This window comes from Anas acuta, chromosome 7, assembly GCF_963932015.1.
Source record: "Anas acuta chromosome 7, bAnaAcu1.1, whole genome shotgun sequence".
NCBI lineage: Eukaryota > Metazoa > Chordata > Aves > Anseriformes > Anatidae > Anas > Anas acuta.
This window is the reverse complement of record NC_088985.1, coordinates 21353361-21378192: the sequence shown is the minus strand read 5'-3', so window position 1 is coordinate 21378192 and position 24832 is coordinate 21353361. Positions and strand designations below refer to the sequence as shown.

General features: G+C 41.4%; 2 long non-coding RNA genes across 4 annotated transcripts; one reads left to right on the top strand and one right to left on the bottom strand.

The window, feature by feature from the left end:
- The first annotated feature begins 1101 nt into the window (after positions 1–1101).
- LOC137859533 (uncharacterized) lies at positions 1102–23898 on the top strand. Of its 2 annotated transcripts, XR_011098365.1 has the most exons (4): positions 1102–1204; positions 1288–1340; positions 2210–2308; positions 23735–23898. It is a non-coding gene; the product is annotated as an uncharacterized lncRNA (long non-coding RNA). The 2 variants fall into 2 exon arrangements; XR_011098364.1 differs by lacking the exon at positions 23735–23898 and having other exon boundaries at positions 2210–2501.
- Positions 2566–24630, bottom strand: LOC137859534 (uncharacterized). Of its 2 annotated transcripts, none has more exons than XR_011098367.1 (3): positions 24450–24630; positions 23768–23946; positions 2566–4191 (listed from the first exon to the last, which is right to left on the bottom strand). It is a non-coding gene; the product is annotated as an uncharacterized lncRNA (long non-coding RNA). The 2 variants fall into 2 exon arrangements; XR_011098366.1 differs by having other exon boundaries at positions 23768–23871; positions 24450–24620.
- Positions 24631–24832: the final 202 nt, after the last annotated feature.

The window sequence follows — 24832 nt, the reverse complement described above, 5'->3', positions numbered from 1 at the left end:
TGAATTATTTCTTTAAAAGCTTATTTACAGAAAACTCAGGGATCCACTTTCTTAACACTACAGCCCTAGAGGTTGAGCCAAATCATGTCTGTTAAAAAAAACACCTCAGTATACAAATCGGAGTGGTTTTTAACAATTTCAAAATGATAAATTAATTTTACATTAAAAGAAAAAATAAATATCAAGCCCACAAGGGATTCTTCTTTATAAATCCTTTGCTTTTGAAAAGATAAAAGAAAAATTAAAGATTGCAATTTTTTTTTTCCCTAACATTTTTCCTAACAGGACAGCTTTCTAGCTCCCAAGAATTTCTTTTTTACCCGTCTTCAAATGAGACTAATATAAGCTGGGGTTTTCCTTTGTAAGTTATTCATGCTGCTGATAGACAGCAGAGGCTGCCTGTTCATTAATGATTTCAGGTAACACAAACCAGCTCTGGTGTTGAAAGAAGCTGTCTACCTTCCCCACCTTCCAGCTACTTGCTTTCATCCCACCACTTCCCTTCCCTTGTGTTTCCAGAGATGTTTTTTGTGGTCACCCGGAGATCCGGCTATGCTGTAACAAGGGGAAAACCAAAGAAAGTTGGTAGACCATTCATGAAAAAACATCCCAGTGCTGGGAGGGCCAGCAACAGGGCTGAGCACAGTGGTTCTGCTGTGCCAGTCAGGCACCAGCCCCAAGGCTGGTGTTCACCCCATTGATGTAGGTGTGGTACAGGAAAGGGCATCAAAATTGACCTGGGGGGGACGCTCAAACAGGGACCCCTTCAACTGGGAGTTGGACTCCAAATTTACTTCTGGTGCCCAGCTGCCTGCAGCACAGGACGGGAATGCTTACATAGGTAGCATGTTGTGAGAACTGCCCAAAAAAGGTACAGTGAATATTTTTTGCTTGTGGTGTGATTTGAGACATGACGTAGCACAGCAAGCTTCCAGGACAAAGAATGTGATCCGAGTAGGTATCTGATATAATTAAGGATGTATGACTTAAGTATCAGCTCATGGCAGCAGTCTGAAGTGTTTCCATTGGACTGAGATACAACATTGTGGTTTTGCTTCCCATCTAGGGAATTGCAATATGTGCTAAAAATACTGTTGAGTACATGGAAATACAGAGTGTTATCACATGTGGAGGGGGAGAGGGAATGTCAGTCCCAGTAGAAGCACCCACTGAAGAGGGACAACTTAGCACTGAACACTTTAAGGTGAGCCTTTTTTTTGTTGCCAGCAAGGTAAGCTGGGACTAGGTTGCCATTTTTTATCCCTCCCTCTCCTTTGTCCCTCACAGGATGATACATCATCTGTTTGGAAGCGAGCCATAAGTAAATAAAACACATAAAGGTAAGCATGTGCACCACATTAAGTCTCAGTTTTCTGCCATACATTTTATTTCTGTAACTACTGAGGATGTTGCTTTCCTCCCTGTGTTTTGTCACAGGAGAAGTCTTTTATTATTTAGCTGTATATAAAGTCACTCATTGCTGGAGAAAACATGGAAGGAGATGCTTGATATACCAGGACTGCAGTGACTACTGCTCTCCTCCAGCCCGTGATGTGCCCTGGCTCTGCTATCCCAACTCTGGGTGGCACACAATGACTGTGATTTAAGAGAGCAGCCAGAAGAGAAGGGTTGTTCTGACAACCTTTTTAGAAAAGGTATCCATGACCCTTTTTGAAATGCTGATTACAGAGAGCAGCAGCCGCTGAATTATTTAAATTGCTACATTCAGGTTCCACAGTCATATAATCAGAAGAGAGGGAGCAGAGAAATTTATACGCAGAGTTACTTGTGAAGGACAATAAGGTAATAAACAAAATGTTCTGGATAAATAACAAATTAACCAATGTGATTAGATTTCAGCCTTAGAGAGCTATAGAACCAATTCCTGCCCATTTTACTCATATGAATAGTTTCATTAAGAGCAATCTGCTTCTTAGTAAATTGCCAGTTACAATAAAAACAATTAAACTTATTGCTTTACTTCGTTATTGTTCTTCATTTTAATAATTCTAGTCATAACCCTTAAAACTTTTGCTTTTACACTCCCGTGTTGCAAAATACACTTCGAGCTACTCTGCTAAACCCCTTGGTATCCCAGTTCCGTAGGACCGTGAATTTGGCACCCACAGAAGAGGTAGAGCACAAGTAAATACATCCAGGACAGGTGCATGAGGGGGATGATGCAACCGTCTATTCCCTCTGCCCACAGGAGTAACACAGCCCTGCAGAGCCATGAGGGTGGATCCAGAAGGTGGGACTCCAGTGAATTCCATGCCAAATTGTTGACAGCATCTGATGCACGCGAGAGGTATGCTGAGCACCCAGAACTGCCTGTCCCGCTGAACATAATACTGTGCAGACACCAGCGGGGATAGATTTGAACACAGTAATCATTTATTTGGCATAAAAACAAGACTTATAAATGTATCTGAAGGGTGCATTCCCAAAATCAACAGTCCAAACCCACACGACAATAAAGGTTTTGTAACCTTAATAATGAATTTTGAGAAATTAGTCTCCCTTTTCTTATACCATGAATAGCAATATTAGTAAAGTACTAAATGGTTTTTTTTTTTTTTTTTTTTTTTAATATTACTTTTTTTTTTTGTCACATTTTTATGTTTACAATGACTTTTTATGCTACACAGAGCAAGAGGTGGCTATGTATGTATTGGTTAAGAGCAATGAGTTTTCTTCAAAAGAGGTGTTTTCCTTTCCTTTCCTCTCCTATTTAAATCTACTCAGGTGAGTAGCTAGCTTAAAAATCATGATCTTTAATATGTGTGTGTACAACACTTACAAAAACCTGAGAAGATGAGTTGGCAGAATTTCCTGTGATCTTGTGGGTAACACATCATCCCTAAACAACAGCACATTTAGGAAGTAGCTGCAAGTATTTCCTTCTGCCTCTGAGAGGTGACACTCCAGAAGCCTCTTTTGTGCCCCTTCTTCTCAGCAGCATTGCTGAGAAGGTAACTGGCTCTGTGAGCAGAGCAACAGCTCTGGAAGGAAAGATTTCACTTTACTGCTCCTACAGATGAAAAGGCAAAAACCAGGTAAAATGACATTAATTTGGATTTTTATACATGCTTCCAAGTGTTGCACTTGAGAAGCCAGCAGAGTTGTGTGCAGGCAATATTCATCCATGTTTCTGGAGTGCCTAGAAACCTCAGTTAGAAAGCTGTTGTGCTGAATGTTGTACAAAACTGGAATAAAAGGGCAGTCCCAAAGAAAGCTGGCAATCTGTGTATGATACAAAAGACTATAAATAAATGCTAACAGATGGAGATAAGGAAATAATTTTGTTATAGGCTGCTCAGTGATCGAAAGAAATAGTTTGCAGGGAAGAGAAGAGAAAAGCTTCCTGTTTTCTAGCAAATAGACTGTTTCCAAAATAGGACTTTGCTCAGTATCTTTTTACAATCTGGTTGGAAATTCCCCAGTAGCCTTAAGTCTGTTAAGTCTCTAATGAGTTTGAAGTATTTCATCTTATACTTCTTGCATGCTTGATGAACTCTTGGATGGCCATAAACTGGGATTTCTGGATGAAGGAGGGTCAAGCAGCCTGTGCTAAGGCTGAATGTGGTCCTGTTGGAGTTCCTTGCAATACACTGGTGGTGCTCTGCATCCAGAAACCTTTCACCTCGGGCTCTGGCATAGATTTTTCATGAGAATCAATCAGAGGCCAGTCTGCTGTCAGTGTCCATGGGTCATGGCAAATGCATCCCAAACAGAAAAGGTCTCTTGGGTCTTTGTATCACACTAGGGATGACACAGTCCTCATCCATACTGGTGCTCCTAGATGTTACCACAATACAAGTAAGAATAATTGATGGAAACAGATTGCTGAACAACTGGAAGCACAGGTCAAGGACAAAAGACATCCTTGCCCCAGCAATTTTCCATTTGCTCACGATGCAAATGTCTCCAGTGACTATCTGACTGTTCCCGTTGCTTGTTCCAGTCTTGTGGGCAAAGCATTAACGGTGATGAACTCGGGGCTCATGTGAGCTGAGCTCACATGGGAAGGCAGATTCCAGACCCCTGGTTCATGTCTGTAACTCCGCTGATGGCACGTCCCTAAATTGTAGCACTGTGCCCTTTAGTTTCTGCTGCATTAATGTAGACGCATTTAATCCGAGCAGTTCTGCTTAAAATTGGTTGGCATAGTGGGGTTTCTGCTGAAAGATGCTTGAAAAGGGAGAGAAAAAGTTAGTGATATGAAGTGAAGCCAAACTATAAATGGTGTGAACCTTGTTTTCCTTTTCAAAGTAAAATTAAATGTATGCAATCATCTAATTTAAAATGCCAAGATGCTTTTGAAATGTATATAAAATGTTTCATTTTAGTAAGAAGACATGCTGAAAATCTTTTCTGCTACCAAGTAGACATGTGGATGACATTGGCTGGCAGCCTGTTACAACACAGTACAAAGGGATTTTTTTTTTCAAACATTGCCACAGAATGATTTTTTTTTTTTTTTAATTGAGGTCTTATTAGTATAAAGTCAGTTGACCGAGAAGAATTTCTCATGTTTTGGGTGGTAATAAATCTTTCAGAACAGTGTTAACCAACACCTCGGGCAGTCTTGCTGGTTCGTATTACTTTATACCCCACAATACAGATTTCTGGAATGGGAAAAGGAGCTTAGGTATAAATTTCAAACATTTCCTTCCGAGTTCTGGTCAGCATCATATGACTATGTAAGAGAAATACCAAGGAATTCATTGTTAAGATAAACATGGTAAGCTCCATCTCAGGCTTTAATTTAAAAAAAGAAAACAAACCCAAAACAACCCTCCTTCTCCTCTCCCCCTCCTTATTCCCAACTCAGTGTTCAACAGACTTTGTGAGAAGTCTTGGAACAATTTCCCTTTTCAACACTTCTAATTTAAATGACTTAGTAGAAATGAATATTTCATGGCATATCAGGACTCTGTTCTTCAAAGCTTCATCTCTTTAGTGCTAATTATTTCAACAAGACCTATACTAAAGGCAAATCCTGTCACTTCTCTAGATTGTCTGCATTTACAGTATAAAACTGGCTTCATACAACAGTTAAAGTTCCTGTTTCTGGTGTTTCCTCATTTTCACTTTTTAGAATCCCCCATTTAAAGAAGTGACACAGTTTAAAATGAAACAGGGTTTGGAAACCCTGCAGTTAACCAGCTACTCAGCTATGGCCTCATTAGCTAAAAGTCAAAAAAAAAAAAAAAAAAAAAAAAGCAGGACTATTAAAATTTAATCCCTACCTTCCTCACTCTTCAAGCTTAAACTGTGTATTGCCTGAGCTTAGACACCTCTATGTGTGGAGCTGAGAAACAGTTTCAGCTACACGTCACTTCACTGTCGTGGTAAAAACACAACAAAACAAACAAAAACCTTCCACCGGTATTAAATTTGCAATTTGCTGAACCCAGAGGTAATAAAAGACCTTCAAAACCCAACACTTATTCAGAGACTGTCATTTGATCAAATGAAAAGGTGTGCAGTACAAAGCTGGAAATATTTTCCATGTACCTTGACCAAGGTCAGGACAACTCTGTGCACAACCAAATTTTCATTTACTGTTAGTGAATTTGTTTCAGACACACTTTTGGAGGCTCTGGTCACAGTTCCTTCATGTGCTATGCACACTAAGGGAAACACAAGTAAGGTAAAGTCCAGGTTCTTCATCTTACCCTTTGAAGAACCCTCTTCTTCCTCTACTCATATTCAACCTTCAGCAGACCATTTCTCATCAGCTACAACTAGAAAAGAGTATTCCTGTGTCCTGGCTTCTGCCTGACCTTCACAGACTAGCTGAGCGTCCCCGTGGACCCTCAGATTGAGAACCTGAATAACAAAAGCCAGTGGGAATGGCCTACAGGAACACAACAAGGGCTCATGGCGGCAGCCTGCCTACCCCTTGCTGGTATAGCCCTCCAGGTGAGGACATTAAGTGGTTCAGGCAGCTCTGTGTTGACAGAGCAGCCAAAATTAAGAGCACTGCAGTCAAAGAGCAACAAACAGTATGATCAACAGTGGTAATAAGTTCTCCAGGCTGCTTGTTGGGTCACTGGAACAGCCTGAAGCTGGAGAAACACCTCAAAGGAGAACAGAGCTGGAGTTTCAGATTTCCACTGCTTGTCCTTCAACTTCTGAGTGGATGCCCAAGATCAGTTCTGACTTTTTGAAATCACTATTCTCAGGAACCAAACTTCACTGCTTCAGATAATCCAGACAGCTTTTCCCTCAATAGCCACATATGGCCATTACTCACACATACAACATTTTCTGACTGAGAATTGGATAGCTCTGCATGCTCTTAGCTCTTACCGGTTCCCACAGCCAGTCTCCCAGGTGCCTAGCATCTTTGTTCATAGTACTCAGACATACGGAATAATTCAAGTTTTATGAAGTGCTGCATTCTATAAGGATGGAGTTATCATCACAAAACAACATGCTGGTTATTATCAGACCCTATAGATTTTGACAAGTTTATTAGTTTTAGATGTGGAGCTTAACTAACTCCCATTCCTTGACTATTACAACAGTGATTTTGGCCTCTTAAATACTTAATTAACATGATGAAACAACAAAGTAGCTGAAATGAAAGGAAATGTTGTGGGATTAGCTCTGTATTTAAATGGACCTCTTATTGTATTATTTAGCAAACACAAGGATAAATGCCTGTCAGGTGGTTCTTTTGAGAGAACAGAACAAGTAGGACAATTTGGGGGGACATGGTATGATCAAGATTAAGTCTTTTAAAGGAAAATCCCTTGTGACATTGTAGCTGAAAAAAAACAAGGCATAATATTTTCCATCTGTCCATAAAAGCTATTGCAACGACTTCTGCAACAAAGCTGAGATGGTATCTGAAGATAGCCATTTGGAGCTCTTTGCAGTGTGGCCTTAATGTTTGTATGTATGAACCATCCTGATGTGCACAGATTATATTCAAATGCAAAAAATTGTTTCTCTATTTTAGATGATAAAACACTTAAAGGAGTTTCACAGAATTCAACAGCAGTGTTTACGAATGAGAGGCAGATCACAGTATCTGTGTTCACAGCTATTGAGCTTTTACTGCAGCTCTTCTCATTTTTTTTTCCTCAGTTTTATCCCACTTCTGTTGGGCTTCTGACCATATAAACTGTATGAACAATTGTACTTCTGTCAGGCTGGTGACCCTGTTGGAACTGCCAGAATCTCACCAGGCTGATAAATCTGTTTGATAGCTGCTGCCAGACATAACGAGGACATCCACCGATGTCAGTAAAGCTATTTGTGAAGTGAGGCACCACTCAAAGGGAGTAAGGATATCCTGCAGTTGTTCTACCTGCTAGGAGCTTGGAGTTAAGGGAGCAACAGCAGACAGAAATATTAAAGTACCTTTGTGTGGTTAACTACTTATTTTGGGATTGCAAAACACAGGAAAGAGGTAGAGAATATAAATATATAAATTAGGTAAAGACTAGATGAATGAAAATGGTTCTTCACATGAAAGCTGAAGCACAACAATGAAAAAAATATATTCCAGCAGAAAATCCATCACTACTTACCTCCTTCTGGTAATACAATCATAATTTTGGCTAAGCCCATCATAAGACTTAAATGGACTGGAAAAGAGAACATTCTGTTTTGCAACTGTTAAAAACAATTGAATATGGTGTTAACTTCTCCATTGGTTTTGGCAGCATGTCCTTTCTCCTTTAAACTGCTATGTACACACTTTCTATGCTTTTGTAATAGGGACTTTAAAAATACATTAATTTGGCTTGGTTTGTGTGGGAATGACGCAATCTGGACAATGTGGAGAGCAGTGTTTGAAAGACATTATTTGCAAGGTTGTACTGAGTGACAGCGGCACTTGGATCTGTCAAAAGTCTGAAACGTTCACTTGCTCTGGAAAAGAGGGGGACAAAGGGAAAGGAGGTGATGCTGGTCACTGGGCTGCTGCTCCAGCTGCAGCTCCCGAGTCCTGCTGGCACGTGGCCAGATTTGTGGGGCAGGCACAGAGCACACCAGCTTTGTCTGTCAGCAGAAACCCCAGAACAGATCCGATACGGAGCAACAATGACTCTCATTTCATCTGCGCTGCTTAGTAAACAAGCTTGCTTAACTAATTTTTCTTTAATCATATTCTGAACTAAAATAATTCTTGCTTCAGTGAAATTGGAATAAGAGGAATCTTCTAAAAGCATGAACAACTGATAAGACGTGAATAAAAGAACTTCCATGTGCATGTGGTTATTATAAATGTGACGTTTCTTTTGAATAGAGTACTGTAAACAAATACATAATTCAGTTTATTAACTGAAATTGGCTGAATTGCCATTTGAAAATAAGATACACATGTTGGCAATTACCGTACTTCACTACGGGTTAGGTCTTTTGAAAGCACAGTTCGTACGTTTGTCCTGTAGAAATCATAGCCTTTTTGGCTTGCCTCAGTATAATATTTTCAGAAGCTTTTTTTTATTATTATTATTTTATATATATATACACACACATACACAAGACTGACTACTGAGCCATACTGAGACCTGGGAGAGCAGATTTAGGATCTATCAGTTGCATGGTTTGGGGTAGCAGTTGGAAAGGTAGATTTCTTTCTTTTTATTTTTACAAAAGCTTTGAGATAAGGGCTTCTCCACTCAGAGCTAAGAAAGACAGGTCTCGATAACAGCAGCAGCTGGCATTCAGGGCACTCGTGAGATGACCGGGCCCAGCTCTTGCTCCCTTGCTTCACCCAGGGCCTGTTGCCTTGCTGGTGTGTAGGCCTTGAGCCCAAGGCCACTGGCCATTTTAGAGCAAGCTTGTCTCAGTGACAGCTTTCTCCTTCTGGCATACAACAAAAACATGAATTCAGTGCTTCATGTGGGTTGCTGTGTGCTGGGATGTACTGGTTAGAGTGGAGGGAGTAAGTGAGGTCCTAAGGAAAGGAGTAGTGATACAGGCCTGAACCAGAGCACCATATTCAGCCCAAACAAATGGCTGTTGTTGCAGAGTTTGGACAGATGGCTGGCAAAAACAGCCAGAGGCAATTCAAAGATAATATTCATGTGATGTCCCACTTCCCCATGTTAAGGAAATGCATGTTAATCCACGACTGGCATCAATCCAGTGCTAGGCTAGGACATTAGAAGGGCACAGACAGCAAGCAGGGACATGTCTGCCTGGAGATGATTATTCACTCTCACAATGCAAGGTCTTTCTGTAGCAGAAGTAGAAAAAAAAAAAAAAGAGGAATTTAATTATGTTTTTTTCTTCCCCTTTTTTACCCTGTAAAATTAAATTGTTGAACTGACTGTTGCAGAGTGGTAGGTCATAACCCTAAACAGACTAATAAGAAATTAAAAATATATATATAAGCCTGAGACTACTGAGCCTGATAGCCTGATTGCAATCTTGGATACAGAAACTTCTCAAACTACCAAAAGATGTATCAGGAGAAGACCATGTAGGACTTCTGGTTTTTGCCCATAAGAACTTACATGCTGTTTGCACTTCCTGCATCACCTCAGCAAGAATGCAACTGTAGGTTTTTCAGCAAGCCAAATCATGCTTCAGATGTCAGATTTGGTAAGTAATGTTCAAGCCGATAACTGAACATGAAGGGCTATCCACCTCCCCACCACAGAACAAAAACCTTTCTGTCTGCCTTCACTTCCACCACTGGCCCAGAGTGTCTCAGCAGCACAAGTGTCTTCCATTTGATGAACAGGGGAACCTTTCTGGGAGCACCATATTTCTGGAAAATGCTTGAAATCTCTCCTTCGCTCGCAGCAGGACGTCAAGCAGCAGCTGGGCTGTGGCTGAGCTTTGGTCCTGCTTCCCAAGGCCTGGTGGCAACACGGGCTGCACTGGTGGAGCCTCTATGTATACCCTGCTTTGTGCCGAGCAGCTCTTTTGCCATGGGCAGAAACCCAGGCCTCAAGCCTCTGCTCCAGGCCTGTGGCAATTTCCAACACATCCAAGCAATGATGACAAAGCACTCTGCAGGCATTATTGAAGCAATAAACCTTGAGTGTTATCAGTCCCATGCTAGAATAACTAACACACAAGCAGGAGAAAGATAGACCTCACCTCTCCCTGTCATGCAGCCTAAAAAACCAATGAAGTATGAGAACAGATACGAATAACAGCACAAATAAACCTCCATATCTGATTGACTCCAATACCAACGTCTCACAGTTAAATGAGTTAGAAAAACATGAGGATAAAATGTCAAGTTTAAAGCTAAAGAAACTAACTCTGGCCTCAGCAGACATTCTCACGTAGCAGCTCCTTGACTAGAGAGCTTTATTTACTTTAACCAAAATTCACCACATTTACTGTGTGAAGGATCGCCCATGTCTCCTGAAGTAGTTATGTCAGCCCCGTCCCTCCTTCCAGCACAGCACAAGGATGGCCATACAACAGCTCAGCTCAGTGTGCTGCATTTCAGGCTTCATCAGGGGGTAGCAAGACATCAAGCAAAGACAGCAAGCAAAGCCTGAGATAAAATTACATCAGTGACCATGCCAATCTCCACCTGCCCTGAGCAGGTCAATAACATAGGAAAACTTTTTTTCCTGTCTTGTGTTACAGCTTTCCTTCAATTGCCAAAAAATGTCAGATTATTTTTGGGTTTGGTGCTAATGTTACTTTTCAATAAATTTAAATAAATTGTCATTTGCAAAAACAATGGGGTTAAAATTGAACCTGTCATAAGTCTTACTAGAAAAATCTGTTCAAATTACATCAGGTGGAAAAGAGTTCTGGAAATTCCCTAAAGGACCTTAAAATAAAAAGGGAGAGAGATACCATCTAGTCAGTCCTCTAGCCCTACCCGCTGCTCACAACTATGCTAAATGACAAAATGATTAGATTAGTAGAGGTTGGAAAGCATGGGGGAAAGAATGAGGGAAGCTCCCAGAAAAGTGAGTTTCCACCTCTCCCTGTACTTCATTTCAACCTACAAAGCCAAAGATTGCTTTCTTGTCTTTAGAAAATGAAAGACAGCCCCACCTTGTTTTGTTTGAGTGTGATTTTTTCATACCAGCTATCTGCTTATCCAAGCAGAAAATTTTAGATAATTGTTTGCTAGTGGCTTCTTTCTTTCTTTCTTTGTCTGTCTCCTCCTCCTCTGTAGGGGCAAATAAAATGGTTGATATATTTATTTCTTGGAAGAATAACAGCTGAGTTGCTGCTATGCCTCTGGGTTTGTGGCAGTTAATAGGTGACACCAATTAGAAATTATTGCTTTGTAAATTGTTTTCATTACCAGCTGAGTTCACATGTTGGAGGGGCACAAAGGTGAGCAGGGCCATGGCATTCGGTGGATTTCTCAGCTTGGCAGCCAGTGCTAGCACTATTGCTGCTATTTCTTTCTTCCCCTGAAGGACATGCACAGGAACAGAGCTCCATCAGCCTTCGCAGCACAAGTGGTAGCATGCATCTCATAGCATGGCAGCTCCAAAGTGCTGGCATTGTGATTATCTCCGCTTCGGTGTGTCCCCATCTTTGCAGCATGCTGGGCTAAGCCAGGAGCCAGCAAATGGCTTTATCAGCCTGCCGGAGTGGATTAGGAGGACACCACGACTAAGATTTCACAGGAAGCCCCAATGGGCTCATATGAGGTGGCAGTGGCTCTGGCATGCAGGGAGCAGAATTGTGCATCCCATGGCCCCAGCAAAGGCCAGGCTGCATTCATGCAACCAGGGTTTACAAACAGCTGTCAGTCACTGTCCAGACACTGGGGACTTAGATGGGTTTTGGCAGCTGGCCCCCAGTAGGCATTCAGGGAACTGGATAGGACCAGGCTGTAACCAGACTGTTAGGAGATGCTGACCTGGGAACTGCTGTAGGGCCAGAGCCCTTTATCATGGCCAGCCCTGCTCCCAGAACTGCCGTGACACAAGGACAGAACCATGAGATGAACACCACCAAAACTGTTTTAACTGACCATGCTGGAGGCGTTTCCAAATTTGAAAACCTTTGTGTAGGGTAAGGGAAATTTCTAGGTTTCTAGATGGCAAAAGCACTGCCTCAAATAGAAGTTAAAGAGTTTGGATGTTTAGTACAAGAATGAATCGACAAGATCACAAATCTACCTTATCCTAAATACCTAAAGAGCACTTCTCTTTATTATTCAGGGACCCTTAGATTTTAGTTTTTATATTTTCAAACGGTTGAATCTTATTATGGTAGGAATTGTACTGCTGTCATGTGGTCAACACTAGCAACCATTACTTTCACTAAAAATAATGGGGAAAAAAAGATACAAACCTATTTACAGAAACAAATAACCCCCCAAAAGTGTAATTCCTAAGCCACTTTCTTTGATACAGCTTGTGCAGTGCTCTGTGAAAACCTTGAGGAGATCTAATAGATCCTTTGCAAGACTGAAGAAGGCAAGTAGCAGAGGGAAGACACTATCATGGATCTACTATTGACAATTTCTACATAATTCAAGCTTCAGCAACTGTTTGAGATTTATTCAGGTTCTATAGCCATAATCTTCCCTTTTCAGCCCCAACATGGACATTCTCAAACTGAAACAGTTTTCTAACTAACATTGCAGGGGGATTAAGAAAGGAAAAAGTCATTTCTCCCATACATAGTAAAGTGAAACCCATAGTGAGGAAGTCCTAACAAATACTTCATTTTTATACAGTTTCCAAGAAAAGCAGAGTGGGGAACAAGTATAGTACATGGCTAAGGAAATGTCTTTCAAAAGGATAAAATGTTATATGGCTTTCCAAGATATCTTAAGCAGATATTGTTGTAAAAATGGCCATAAGAAGCTTTGTGCTATTGTTCCAAATTTAACTGGAAGCAGAATTTTGTTGCAGTGATGTAACTGTTGCTGTAAATATTTTACATTGGAGAAATAAGCTCTAGTAGTTAATAGAAACATATGTATATAAATACAGTGCACTGCCCGGGTCAGCATTACATTTCACCTCTGATTCTCTTTTTCTCACACCCTCTGCACATTTTTTTCTTGCTGAAGGCTATAATCCTTGAGAAAGAAGGTAGTGAGGTTCTGCGCTAGCACGGTAGTCTAAACCTGTTCTTTTTTTCAGATCCAGACTTAAGAATTTAATGATTTACAAGACAACACCTCTGCTTGAGGCTTTCTTTCAGCTTTTATTAATTAAAAGTACAGGTCTTTGGTAAAAAGTGGAGTCTCAATGAGATGAGAGGCATTGCATCCTCCAGTATATTTAACAGAGAGCAGCATAATAGATGCAGGTTGGGGACCTTATATGCTGCTCATCTCTTGGTGACATCAATTTGGACCTTTTAACAGTTTCTAATGCTTGCAACACTTCAGCATGTTACAGCAAGCTAAAAAAAGAGGAGATTATGCATTCTCTCAGGAATCTAAGGAAGTTATGGGTGTAACTTCGGCTCTCTTTGGCGCTGGTGAAAGTCTGGAGCAGGAAGTATTGTGGAATGTCCCTGGGGAAACTTACAGGAACAAAAGCTATAAAGTAAGAGAAGCTATAGATAGGAGAACTGATATAAGTCCTTAGGAGAAATGAATCTCCTATTGGACTGAGAGTCTAGGAGAAGACTGTTTTCCTTCTGGAACTGACAGTTTATTGCAGGAAAATAAATGAAATACTATAGCAATGATAGGTTTCCCAAGAGCGGTTCCTGGGACTTCTCATGTAGAGAAGGAGCAAGAGGAATTTTCTTTTTGTGTTCAGCCATTTTGTTAGTTATGGCTGCAATGGAAACCTAGGCAACAGAAAGAATTTCTAAACTAGTCAGGATTCTGTGGTTGATCACTCTTTTGTGATTTATAAAAAATGAGTGGGACTCCAAAACTCTCCCTCCTCACCAAGGATCGATCCCAGAGGTGCTCTCACAGCAGTGCCATGATAACCCAGACTTCCTGCTAGGAAGATCCATTACTGGCAAACATGGGTCAGAAGATGTTCAAAGGAGTTGTGCAGCCTGGAGTCTGACTTCTTTTTCTACAAGTGGAAGTTAACTGGTTAAGCTTACTGTGGAACAATATTTTCAGTTTTTTTTTTTTTTTTTTTTTTTTTGTTTCCTCTGAGCATTCAGAAAGTCTGGCTTTGTTTGCAAATTTAGACCAGAGAGCAAACAAGTAATTTGACAGCTTCTGCAAAACCATAAATTTATATCAGGATACTTCCTTGCTTAAACATTATGATCCAGACTGCATCAAGTGGTGGAAAGCTTGTGAATAAAGCTCAACAGTGCTGTTGTGCCAAGTGGCAGTGACTGATCTGGTTCTCTGGGCTGCAGTGACCCATGGTCAGGCTCCAGTGCCTCCACCAGGGCAAGGTTTCTGTTCCTTGAGCTCGCAGGAGGTGGTGAGCAACCAGCTGCTCAGCAGGCACCTGGCCTCAGTGTAGCTTCACATAAGTGGAGACCAACACCTTCACTTCCATAAAGCACTGGGCTCTGCTCTCTTGTAAATACATTTTTTTTTTTTCTTTTTCCCCTGCTATGGTAGCAGTGGTGACAGGAGCCAAGATATTACATGATTATTATGAATGGAGAGTTTTAGCCCTTGTGGGGTCAGGGCATGATCTCTGAGTAGATCACAGCTCAGTTTTGCAAAGAATCCTGTTTATCATGTTAAATTTCTTTAGGGAGTAGGGAGAATTAGTATCCTTGGAGCTATTTCTGCTGCCTTTTTTTTTTTTTTAAAAAAAAAAAAAAAAAAAAAGCAGATATGTACCAAATGCTAAAGATTTCAGTGTCCAATATTTTAGATGTGTATTCTGCAACAATTCAAGGCTCAGGACTGACTGGTCCAGGTAGCCCTAACAGTAATTGCTTAATAATATTACAACACCTCCTCAGGATGTTCCCACATTAAAAATCCCCTGCTGGCAGAGGGAAGAGATAGAAATTCTCCCTCCTGTGCACAAATCTTTAGGATTTTATGTGGACCTAAGCATGTGAAGAATACAGCTTTCACCCACAGATGGCGATGAACACAATCTATGCCTTCAGAAAGACAGCAAATTACATATTTAGACTCAAAGAAATGCCAACATATACCCTAGGGAGAGAGGCTCTGTGTTATGTTGAGACAGCATAATCAATCTGGCATGAAAGAAGTGAGAGTCAGATTGGTATAACATCTGCCCATTCATCAGGCTCCTGTGCAACACGGAAAAGTGCAGACTCCGACAAGAACACTGCCTCATCCTAAAAAGGCAGAGCTGTCTGCTGGCGACATAGTCTGAATGCCTTCTATATGAACTAATGCAAACCATCGGGAGAGCTGCTTCTGTGTGGCTTAGGAACTGTATCATCTTTCCATCAATAACCAAGTATGATCATCTTTGCAGGATTATTCATGCTGAGTTGCACACAAACGCTTTGCTCATATGCAAGCTGTATGAAAATCTCATGTTACAAGAAAAGCCACTTACTGATGTCCTGGGTTACCCTCTGCATCTCCTTCAATGTGAAAGCACAGTGAAAAAAAACCACCACAGTCGTCATGCCCGAATAGGAAGCATTATTTCTGCACAGGGAATATAAAGTTGTTGCAAACATTTGATTTATTTTTGACTCTGTAGTAAAATGATTCTGCTTTTTAGTCTGACTTGTCAGGACCTTCCTTTGTTTAGATTTAACTTGATATGACTGAATCCTTCAGAAATAATAGATGTGCTTTAGAACAGAAGCCAACAGCACAGGAGAAGGGCAGCTATCCAGACAGCCATACCTCTGCCTACTGCTTAGTGGAGATGGCAGGGTATCTGCTGATGTAGGAGCTGCTGCTCCCTTATTTTGAAGAAATCTTTTTATTTCTTGATATATTTATAACATTCATATCCACTACTTTAACGTGTTTTAGGGAGAGCCAGATCTCCCTGCTGACGTCAAGAGAAGCAGCTGAAAACAGGCCAATAACAATTTTTAGGTTTTAAAGCAGGCTCTGTGGCTGTGCAGAAAGGAGGAGATTTCTTGTTACAAGCACAAATAAGAAGAAAGTCATTTACAAGAAAGAAAGTCAATAAATCATGTCAAAATCACCCATGTTTTGCTGTAGCTTTTATATTTTGTTGCCAAAAAATGATCCTTCCTGCAGCAAGATTTCCATCTGAATTATTTGGAAATTTGCTTAAGGACTGCAAGATGCGATGTTTACTCCAAAACTTCATTTTGGTCTATTTGCATTGTTGGCTTTTCTCATTCAATCAGAAACAGCCAGCCACCATAAAATGAAAATGAACGTTCAGCTACATCTACCACATCTTACTGTTTTGTCTCAATAAACATCTATCCAAAACACAGTGACATTTAGAACTTTGGCTAGGGGTAATGTTAAAGCAACGTCTGAGTTTTTTCTGCTGCCTGCAATAATCAAATATTGCTCTACTGGCCTCCTAATCCCTCCCCATGCCCTCCTCCCAGGTTTATTCCTGGAATAGGGTATTGTGGCTTGAAAGAAAACAACAAATTATGGTGAGGAAAGAAGAATATGTTGTGGTGCTTGCTTTCAGGTGAATAAACAGTGCAACCAAAAAGATTCTGATTAAACAGTGACATTTATCTCTGAGGAAAAGAAAAACTGAACTCATTTAACTCATTTTTATGAGTTTTATTATTATTATTATTTATTTGGCGGTGGTGTTTGTTATGTTTGTTTATCATTGCCAGAGTTCCCTACAGTTTGGCTACAATTAATTTTCGATTCAGAGGAGATGCTTTCCTTTGATCATCAATTATTCAGGAAATGAAGATGGCCCAGACATTCACATGCTGGAAGAAACCCCCACCACAAACCTGCCAATTTTTCCAAGCAGCTCATTCAATTGCGAAGTTTTGTAAAAGCACAAGGTATACGAGAGATGAATCAAACCATGCATAAATATACCTAAATACATAAATATACTACAGCTAATAAAACAGAACAAAAAGTTGAAATTTTTAAAGGTACTTAAGAATGCTTCTGATGAACATATATACAAACAGCCAAGGCAAATAATGGTGGCCAGGTTTGGATTTTCACTTCGACCTACCATACGACAGATATTTTTCTCTACCAGCAAACCACACATATCAAACTTGTTCACCTCTCTGTCCCACACAGACAAGAATAAATGCTGACACATCAGCATTTCCCACAAGACAGAAGTCGTCAGCTGCGGCCACCTCTGCACTTTTCTCCTTCACAGAGAGGATTTCATTCCCCTGCACCAAAACCTGTCAGCAGACACCAACAATCATGACGTATCTAAGTGCAGACGCTCAGCACTGTGTATCCGAGTGTCTGCAGCTGAGCAAGCGATTCATTCAGTGAGCTGAACTCAGAGCCTCGTGCTGCTCACCCTGAAGACATGCTCCATCATCACTCCCCAGCTCATGCTCTTGTTCTGCCATCCACAGAAAGCCTGAGGACTCACAAATGCCCACTCTGGGGTGAAATAAATTGGAAGACACTAGAAAACAGAAGTTTGAGAAAAGAAGCCTCCTTAAAACCAGGATTATTTATTTTTATTTTTAAAGTTAATTTAGAGGTGAACATGCCATAGAGGAAAACTTATTTATTCTTCAGTTCTCCAAGCATGTTTAGGGTCCAGACTGTGGTTTGGAAGGATCTCACTCATCTTTAACGTCACTTGTAATGTGGGATTTGTTGGACCGAATGCCCTCATCCTGGCTGAGAAACAGATCTCTTATTTCACTCCTTCCTTTACTCCCTGAAGTTTCTATCATCTGCTCTCTCTGTGGCACTATGATGAGAGAATGCTGAGTCCAGTCCCAAGCAATCATTCTGAGTATGTATTTCAACATTGTTATGGTTAATTAACTTGTCAGATAGCAATCCAGGAGCAGTTGGATATATAGGTCCCTCAGGCACGCTGCATATTTTATCTTCGCCGTATCTCTAACTGCAACCATAGCTGTGATTAGAATGCTGAGATTCACGTCCTTACACCTCACTCCTGCCTTGCCAATCCCAACTTCCATTTCAGCTTTCTCTCTCTGGCTCCAGCAGCAAAGAAAACAGGCATCACTGACGGGGAAAGCCTGCCAACACAGCAGCGCGAGCCAATGCTGATCCCTCTTCCAGTAACATGTCCTGGCTGAGCTTGTCCAGACTAAGAAGTCATTACAGCCAAACTTACACATCCCCAAAAACAGCCAGTATCAGTAAGTACTGAAATGAACAGCATCGTTGTCAGAAGTTTCTTGAACAGACAGCCTTAAGATTAATGGAGAGACTGGAAGCAGATTTAAGGGTAGCTTTTCCTCATACTGGAGGGCATTTCTCATGCTTAGTTGCACTAATAATGCGTAATGCCTTGAAATTCTCAGCCTTTCAGAGGCCTGTTAGGTCCATGCCATGAGGGAATTTGGACTAACTGAGCTGAAAGAGACAAAAAAGGATACAAGACATCGGAAAGGACCCAGCCAGGACTCAAGCACCTGTTCCTGGACTCTCCTTGCTTGGTTGACTCCCAGAACTGGAGAAAACTCTGACATACCTACTTCCTCTGCCAATGCACCCTGAGCTGCACCACCTTACATGCCCAAAGTGTATCAGCATCTGGCTCTGCTTTGGCCTTGTCCACACCCAGCAGCAGAGCCTCAGCTCATCCCAGTGGCAGGAGCCACTCAGTCACGGTGCCCTTGGCTCGCAGGTTGCAGTGGCGCAGACAAAAACCCTGGTGGCTGTCTGGGGAAGGACTGAGAGCTCACTGAAAGCCTTCACCATGCTCAGGGCACTCCAAAGCAGGCAGGGAGCCCTGGCTATACTCTCTGCTGCCAGAAATGCTTGCATGTATTATTGATCAAGTGCCAAACACAACTCATCTTAGGGACACGAGCCATGGCTCAGGACTCCCCTCTTCTCAGTGAGTGCCCTAAGCATTAGCCCACAGTCCTGCAGCTTTTTTTGTTTCTTTGTATTCATGCTTTCTTTCCTTTTAATTAATTTTGATTTGGTGGCATGCATTCAAAAGGAGAGGGAAGGGTGTTCTTCCAGGATAAGCTGTAGCCCTGAAAATAGGACATGTGGATTTGAATTATCTTAGGCTGAGCAGGGACCTGAATGCAAATCTGCTGCTTGCTCTGCCAGTGCTGTAATCACCTCTTGTGTTGGGAAAGGTGCACAACAAATGTTCCCAGCGACGCACACATTGCTCCTTGAAGGAACAGACAGTGGAACCGTCCTCAGGGCAGACCCAGAGCCAGGCTCCTTCAGGAAGGCTTCTCCTGGAGCTTGAAGCCTGTAACAGGACATTTTACTCAGGTAAAATTTCACCCAAGTACTCAGGTACCTGGGCAGCTTCTGGCTGAGTGTATAGACTTTGCATGACCCTTTACTCAGGCTTTCTGACTGTTAATCTGAAGTGTTAGAAAGTAAAAATCATTGATTTTGTCTAAAATTTTATATGGTAGCAGTGATGCTTTCAGGGTTAAGCCAGTACACATAAGCACTATATTGACCTTAGGGTTTGGGCGAAACAATATATGGCTGATATTTTTGAGGAGTGCCAAAAAGTGCTTTTCTCTCATAACATCTTTTCAAGTAGTGTTAGCCATAGATCCGGGTTATTCAGAGCTAGTCAAACTGCAAACTTCATAAGGTTGTCCCTGGGCATGATCTTTGTGGAAAAAATGCAAACCTATTCACACGCTGGGCTTACATCACCTGCCGAGCTTTGGAGGCTGCTGGGAGGGTGTTGACTGATGACAGCTCTGGGAGCCCCTACTGTTCCAGGCACCCACGGCAGATGCCTAGAGGCTGGAGAGGCTGCAACTCTCTCAGTCGTTTAAGCCCTACTATTCTGTGTGCAAAAGATCATCAAAAAGCAACAAAAAAAAATGCTTTACTGTGTAACATCATGTTGATTCAATACACAAATTCTCACGTTAGCTTTCCCTGTGCTTTGAGAAAAGTGTAAATTAACAACAACAAAAAAACTATGAAATTAAACTTCTTATGTCCAAACCCCAAGGCTCTTATGCTTTGCTACACTTCAGTTAATTTACACTATTTCTTTTTTAAAAATTCAATATTAACACCACTGTCCTGCAATAATACTTGTCAGTAAGGTACAATTCACAACCTTATTTTTCTTCTTGGCCCACAGTGTATAACCCAGCATTTCATGTTTCATGGTCTGAGTCATACAAATGTAGAAATTGATTACACAGAGGCCCTGGAATAGTCTTATTTTGCTTGTTTCAAGATCCACTGAAATTCATTGAGACATTTACAATTCCCATGAAACTCAGACTTCTAACTTGAAGTTTTTATTTTTTCCCACCCCCTGTCAGAACAGAGACTCAGCGAATGTAATGCATGCTCAGAAATGGCAAGAACACTGAAAACCCCAGATACTGTCCAAGAAGCGAATATGTGATAAGATTCCTTAAGCTGGCTTTCTTCAAGCAGTGAACAGGTACTACAAGTACACAGGCATATTGCTAACTCTCAGCACACTGCAACCTCTCTGGCAGTCCCTATTCCTCTACTTTCAAAGAATGTTGGTGTTTCATGAGGTTTATGTTTACTGAAATTACCTCTTTTAACTCCCTAACATCCATTTCGGTAGCAGAAGAATGCACTTGGATCCTCTCAGCACTTTCAGCTCCAGGATAAAAAAAAAAAACCCACACCCTTAGCTTTATTCTTCTCTGTCATATGCTCAGCTTTTTCTCTTAAACAACCCCATTTTGGTGGCTTACCACTGAAATAGTCTATTATTAGTGTAGTTGTCAATAGTTGCACTTGTTTCAAAACAAAACAAAAAGAGAAACACCATTGCTGGTCCTCCTACTGGAAGTAAATCCAAATACACCAGAAAGCAGGAGGAAAGACACACAAAAAATGTTAAAACTTGGGTTTTGCTTTCAAGAGTGGTGAGCTCCCAGGAGACAGTTGTGCCCCTGTTGGAACCCACCCAAAGCTGGAGTTAACTACTGCAGGAGATGGTGCGAGCCCAGGGCTGTTTGTCCTCGTTCTTCACTCTGGTGTAACCAACTAGATCCTCTCTGCTAAACACAGCACCAACATATGTTGGTGTTTGCCATTTCGGGACAGATCAGAAGTGATACTTGTCTGACTTCCCTAAGACACCCATGGTGCTGGTTCCACCTAAATGTAGCTCATGTCTACCAGACAGGGAGCAACTCAAGGCTGGAATAAGTGTGTTTAGAATTAAAATGGCAATGGCAACTTCAACGTCTGAATGCGCTGCCCATGGAAAAACATTAGTGGAAGACTGTAGGAATTTCTAGGCATGCAGGCCATTTAAATAATCGTGTTACATGTAATAGTGCAGATCTTCATCCCTCTCTAAGTACTGTGCAACCTTTTTATGCAACCCTTTTTTAATTGTCTTCTCTCCTTCTGTGGATACTTAAATGGGGGCTCTGGGGCAGATCAATGGAGATGGTGGAGCAACCTCTGCAGCCCTCTCATTAGTCCTCAGGACTGGGCAGGATTTTCTGCACAGCATGTTCTTCTTCCCTAATCTCACAAGGCGAATTCGAATACATCCAATTAAGACATAGAGGAAGCTTTAGCTAGAAGGAAATAACCTAATTTGTGTTTCACTGGAACATGAGGGTGATACATCCATCTTATTACAGCAAACAGAGCAAGGATAACAACACTCTGCAGTCCAGGACCAGAACACAACCCTTAATGTAAATCAAAGGTTTAAATATCATTTTTACGAGATTCATCTTTTAAAGAGCGCCATAACCCTCACTGGCCAGAGCTAACTCCCTCTCATGTGTAGGGAGTTGTATTTTTGACATGTTTTGTTGACATAACACCCCTGTCTGCTCATGAAGGACCACCCTGAATGTCCCATTGCACTTCTCTGTGTTACAGCTTACTTTGTGTGCATTTCACACCTTACACTCCTCCAGTTGTTAGCATTACTTGCAACACAATATGTCAATACCACTCTGATCAACTGGTCTCCTGTAATAAACTTTGGAAGTTACATCTTTGAAAAAGTATAGGAAAACCACTTCAGAGATCAGTTTTCAGGTGGATTGAAAAACACTCCTTGTCACAGAAGAGACTCAGGAGTTTTTCATTTGCGTTAATGCAGTGCATGTTTCTTCCAGCATCGGTGGAGAAGAAAATGACATTGGTATCAGATGAGGATATATCAGCCAGAGTTTTTTAAAACAACAACAACAAAAAAACAAACAAACAAACAAAAATCTCACAGCTTGCAATGGCACAGCAGCTTTGCCTCCACCATGCTCCCATACCGGGATTGCATCTGCACCAGCACCGACTCCAAGCTCTGGTCTGGGGATGTGTTCCCTGCATCAGTGCAGAGCTATTCTGAGCCACTGGCAGTGTCCCCATCCAACGCACCAGTGTTAAAAGCTTACTTAGTAAATATCAGATTTCACATTGTTTCATTTACCATTTCCCACTCTTGTCCCAAGCCAAGAACAAAAGGCCTGTTGTAACTTCACGTTTCTGATCCCCTCCCTCTGGGTTTCCACATAGCAAAAGCATTGCCACCTCCCCGGCAGTCCCTCCAAACCCACATCAACACCAAGCCAAGCCAGGCTGTGGCACCTCTTCAGGATCAGGAGGAACACAAGAGTAAACAAGAACCCAAACACCTGCAGACTGGTAGAAGGTGGAAACCATTTCTGCCAGCTCTGGGTTGTACAGAGCCAGCTGCCAGAACAAGGGACAACAGAAAGTGTCCTCTACAAAGGCTCACAGTAAATGCTAAAGGGTCAGTGGTGAAAAGACTGCTAAAGAGATAGTAACTTTAGCTAATCAGAAGGGCTGCTGCCTTGCTGTCTAAAACACGAGGGTTTTTCTGGGAGATCTTTTTTTTGTTTGTTTGTTTGTTTTTTGTTTTTTTTTTTTTTTTGGGGGGGGGGGATTGGGGGGGGGGGGCTGGACTGCCCTGTGAGTTATGGTAATATAGTTCATAGAATACAAAGGAGTTTCTTTTCCCTTTCTTTTCTTATTCATTACTTTAAATGTATCGTGTTCTCCTTTATACCTTTTTATTTTTTTTTCTAGAAAAAGTAGATGAAGGTAGGTAATGGATAGAGCTGCAAAACCTAGCATAAATGGACACTCGAGAACCTAGAGATATTTTGCAGGTAGACAATTATTTGAGTGCTATTTTTTCACTAAGAAAAAGTTTAAAAATTAAAAAATACTGACATTGGCCATTTCAAAATAGATTTTTCTGTACAAAAATCAAACAAAAGTCATGCTAGGGTCATTTTAGTTTGGCACCCTTGGGCTAGCATCTCTCCCCCTTTCTTAGCATGATTCTGTTCTTTCCCTTCTGGAGATAAGCTGGGGGATTTGCATGCTATTTTCTCACTGACTCATTTTCCAAATATGGCAATTTAACAAATATTATTCTGCAGGCAGCCATCCCCTTCAGATCCTTCATAAAGGAAATTACTCAATCAATAAAGTTAATTTTCACTCCCCCCCGAAGCAGCCACCCACCCCAGCAGATGTTCACAAACAGACTAAAACAAAGCCAGAAACCCACTCACATCCAAACATCCCTTGCCAATGTCCTCTTGCAGTTAACACTGAAATTAATACTTCATCTACAGTAGAAAGCAATGCAGAGAGCAAGGCCGTGTTCTGCTTCTTTAATTAGCGAACTGAAAGATTAATAAACAGCACTGATGAGCCCTGGTCCACTCTTGCTATGTTTACAGTCAACCAGCTTCTACAAGTGTTGTGGGATGCAGGAACTGGTCTCACTGTCATGTTTCTTTCTGCAAGGGGTTCCACACCAAACAGGGAACAAGCCCTTACCTGGAGATCCTGAGGAGAGCCTGCAGCAGCCTTGCTTCGGCTGGAGTGTGGATGGCACTGAGAAGATTCTCCAGACTTCTGGAGCAGGGTTGGTTTTTGTGAGCCTGCAGCAATTGATGTGCAATAGTGTTTGTCACGTGAGGAAAATGTACAGCACCACTCCTTTCACATCTGTTTCACTTGTGATAATAAAAATAAGATTCACTAATGGGAAAAACATATATTTATTTCTAAACTAGCCTGTTTTACAAGAACACAGTATTAGTGGAGAGACTCCAGATTGAAACTGAGAAAGGTCAGAATTAGGTTCTCCTCCAGTCTTACATTATCTAAAACCGTGTCATGTGTAATCTCCCTGATCCTAATGGCCCCAGTTTGAGTTTCCTTGGGAGTCACACCTTGGTAGAAGGGGCATTGGCAGCCTTAAACAAGACTTAGTGAATGTGTTAGCTGGCTTTAGGTAAAGTTTGAAACAAGACAGAAAAAACAATGGTTTAAATATAATGTTTAAGAAAAAACAAAACAACAACAACAACAAGAAAAAAAACAGTTGTTCTCAAGCTGTATGTCAAAAAAAGTTACTAACAACAACCAAAAAAACTACAGTTATGGAGTAGGGGGTTTCAAGGGCAAAACAAACACTGTGAAATGAATGAAAAGCAATAGTGCAGAGCATCCCTACTCTCAGGGTGTAGGTGGGGAGGAACTGGGACCATAGGAGGTTGGTCTGTACTGTCCTCTGGGTTCATTCTCCATCCCATGGGCAGAACGGGAATTTCCCAGAAAGCAGGGGCTACATGGGAAGTGTGTCCCTGGGTTTGGTGTTGTGCTGGCAGGGAAGGAGTGGTTGTGGACTAAAATAGCTTTGCATTCAGATCTTAGCAACTACAGATACCTGTGTCTGTTGATTTAGCAGCAATTTCCACCCTTGTGGACACAATTAGCACCAGGAGAGCCTACTTCAAAGAAATTAACCACTGTAATTTGAAGCAGAGCTGTTGCTATTAAAAGGACAAAGACATTTCAATGACAAGCTCTTCTGGAAGAAGAGTTGAGAAGTCAGCA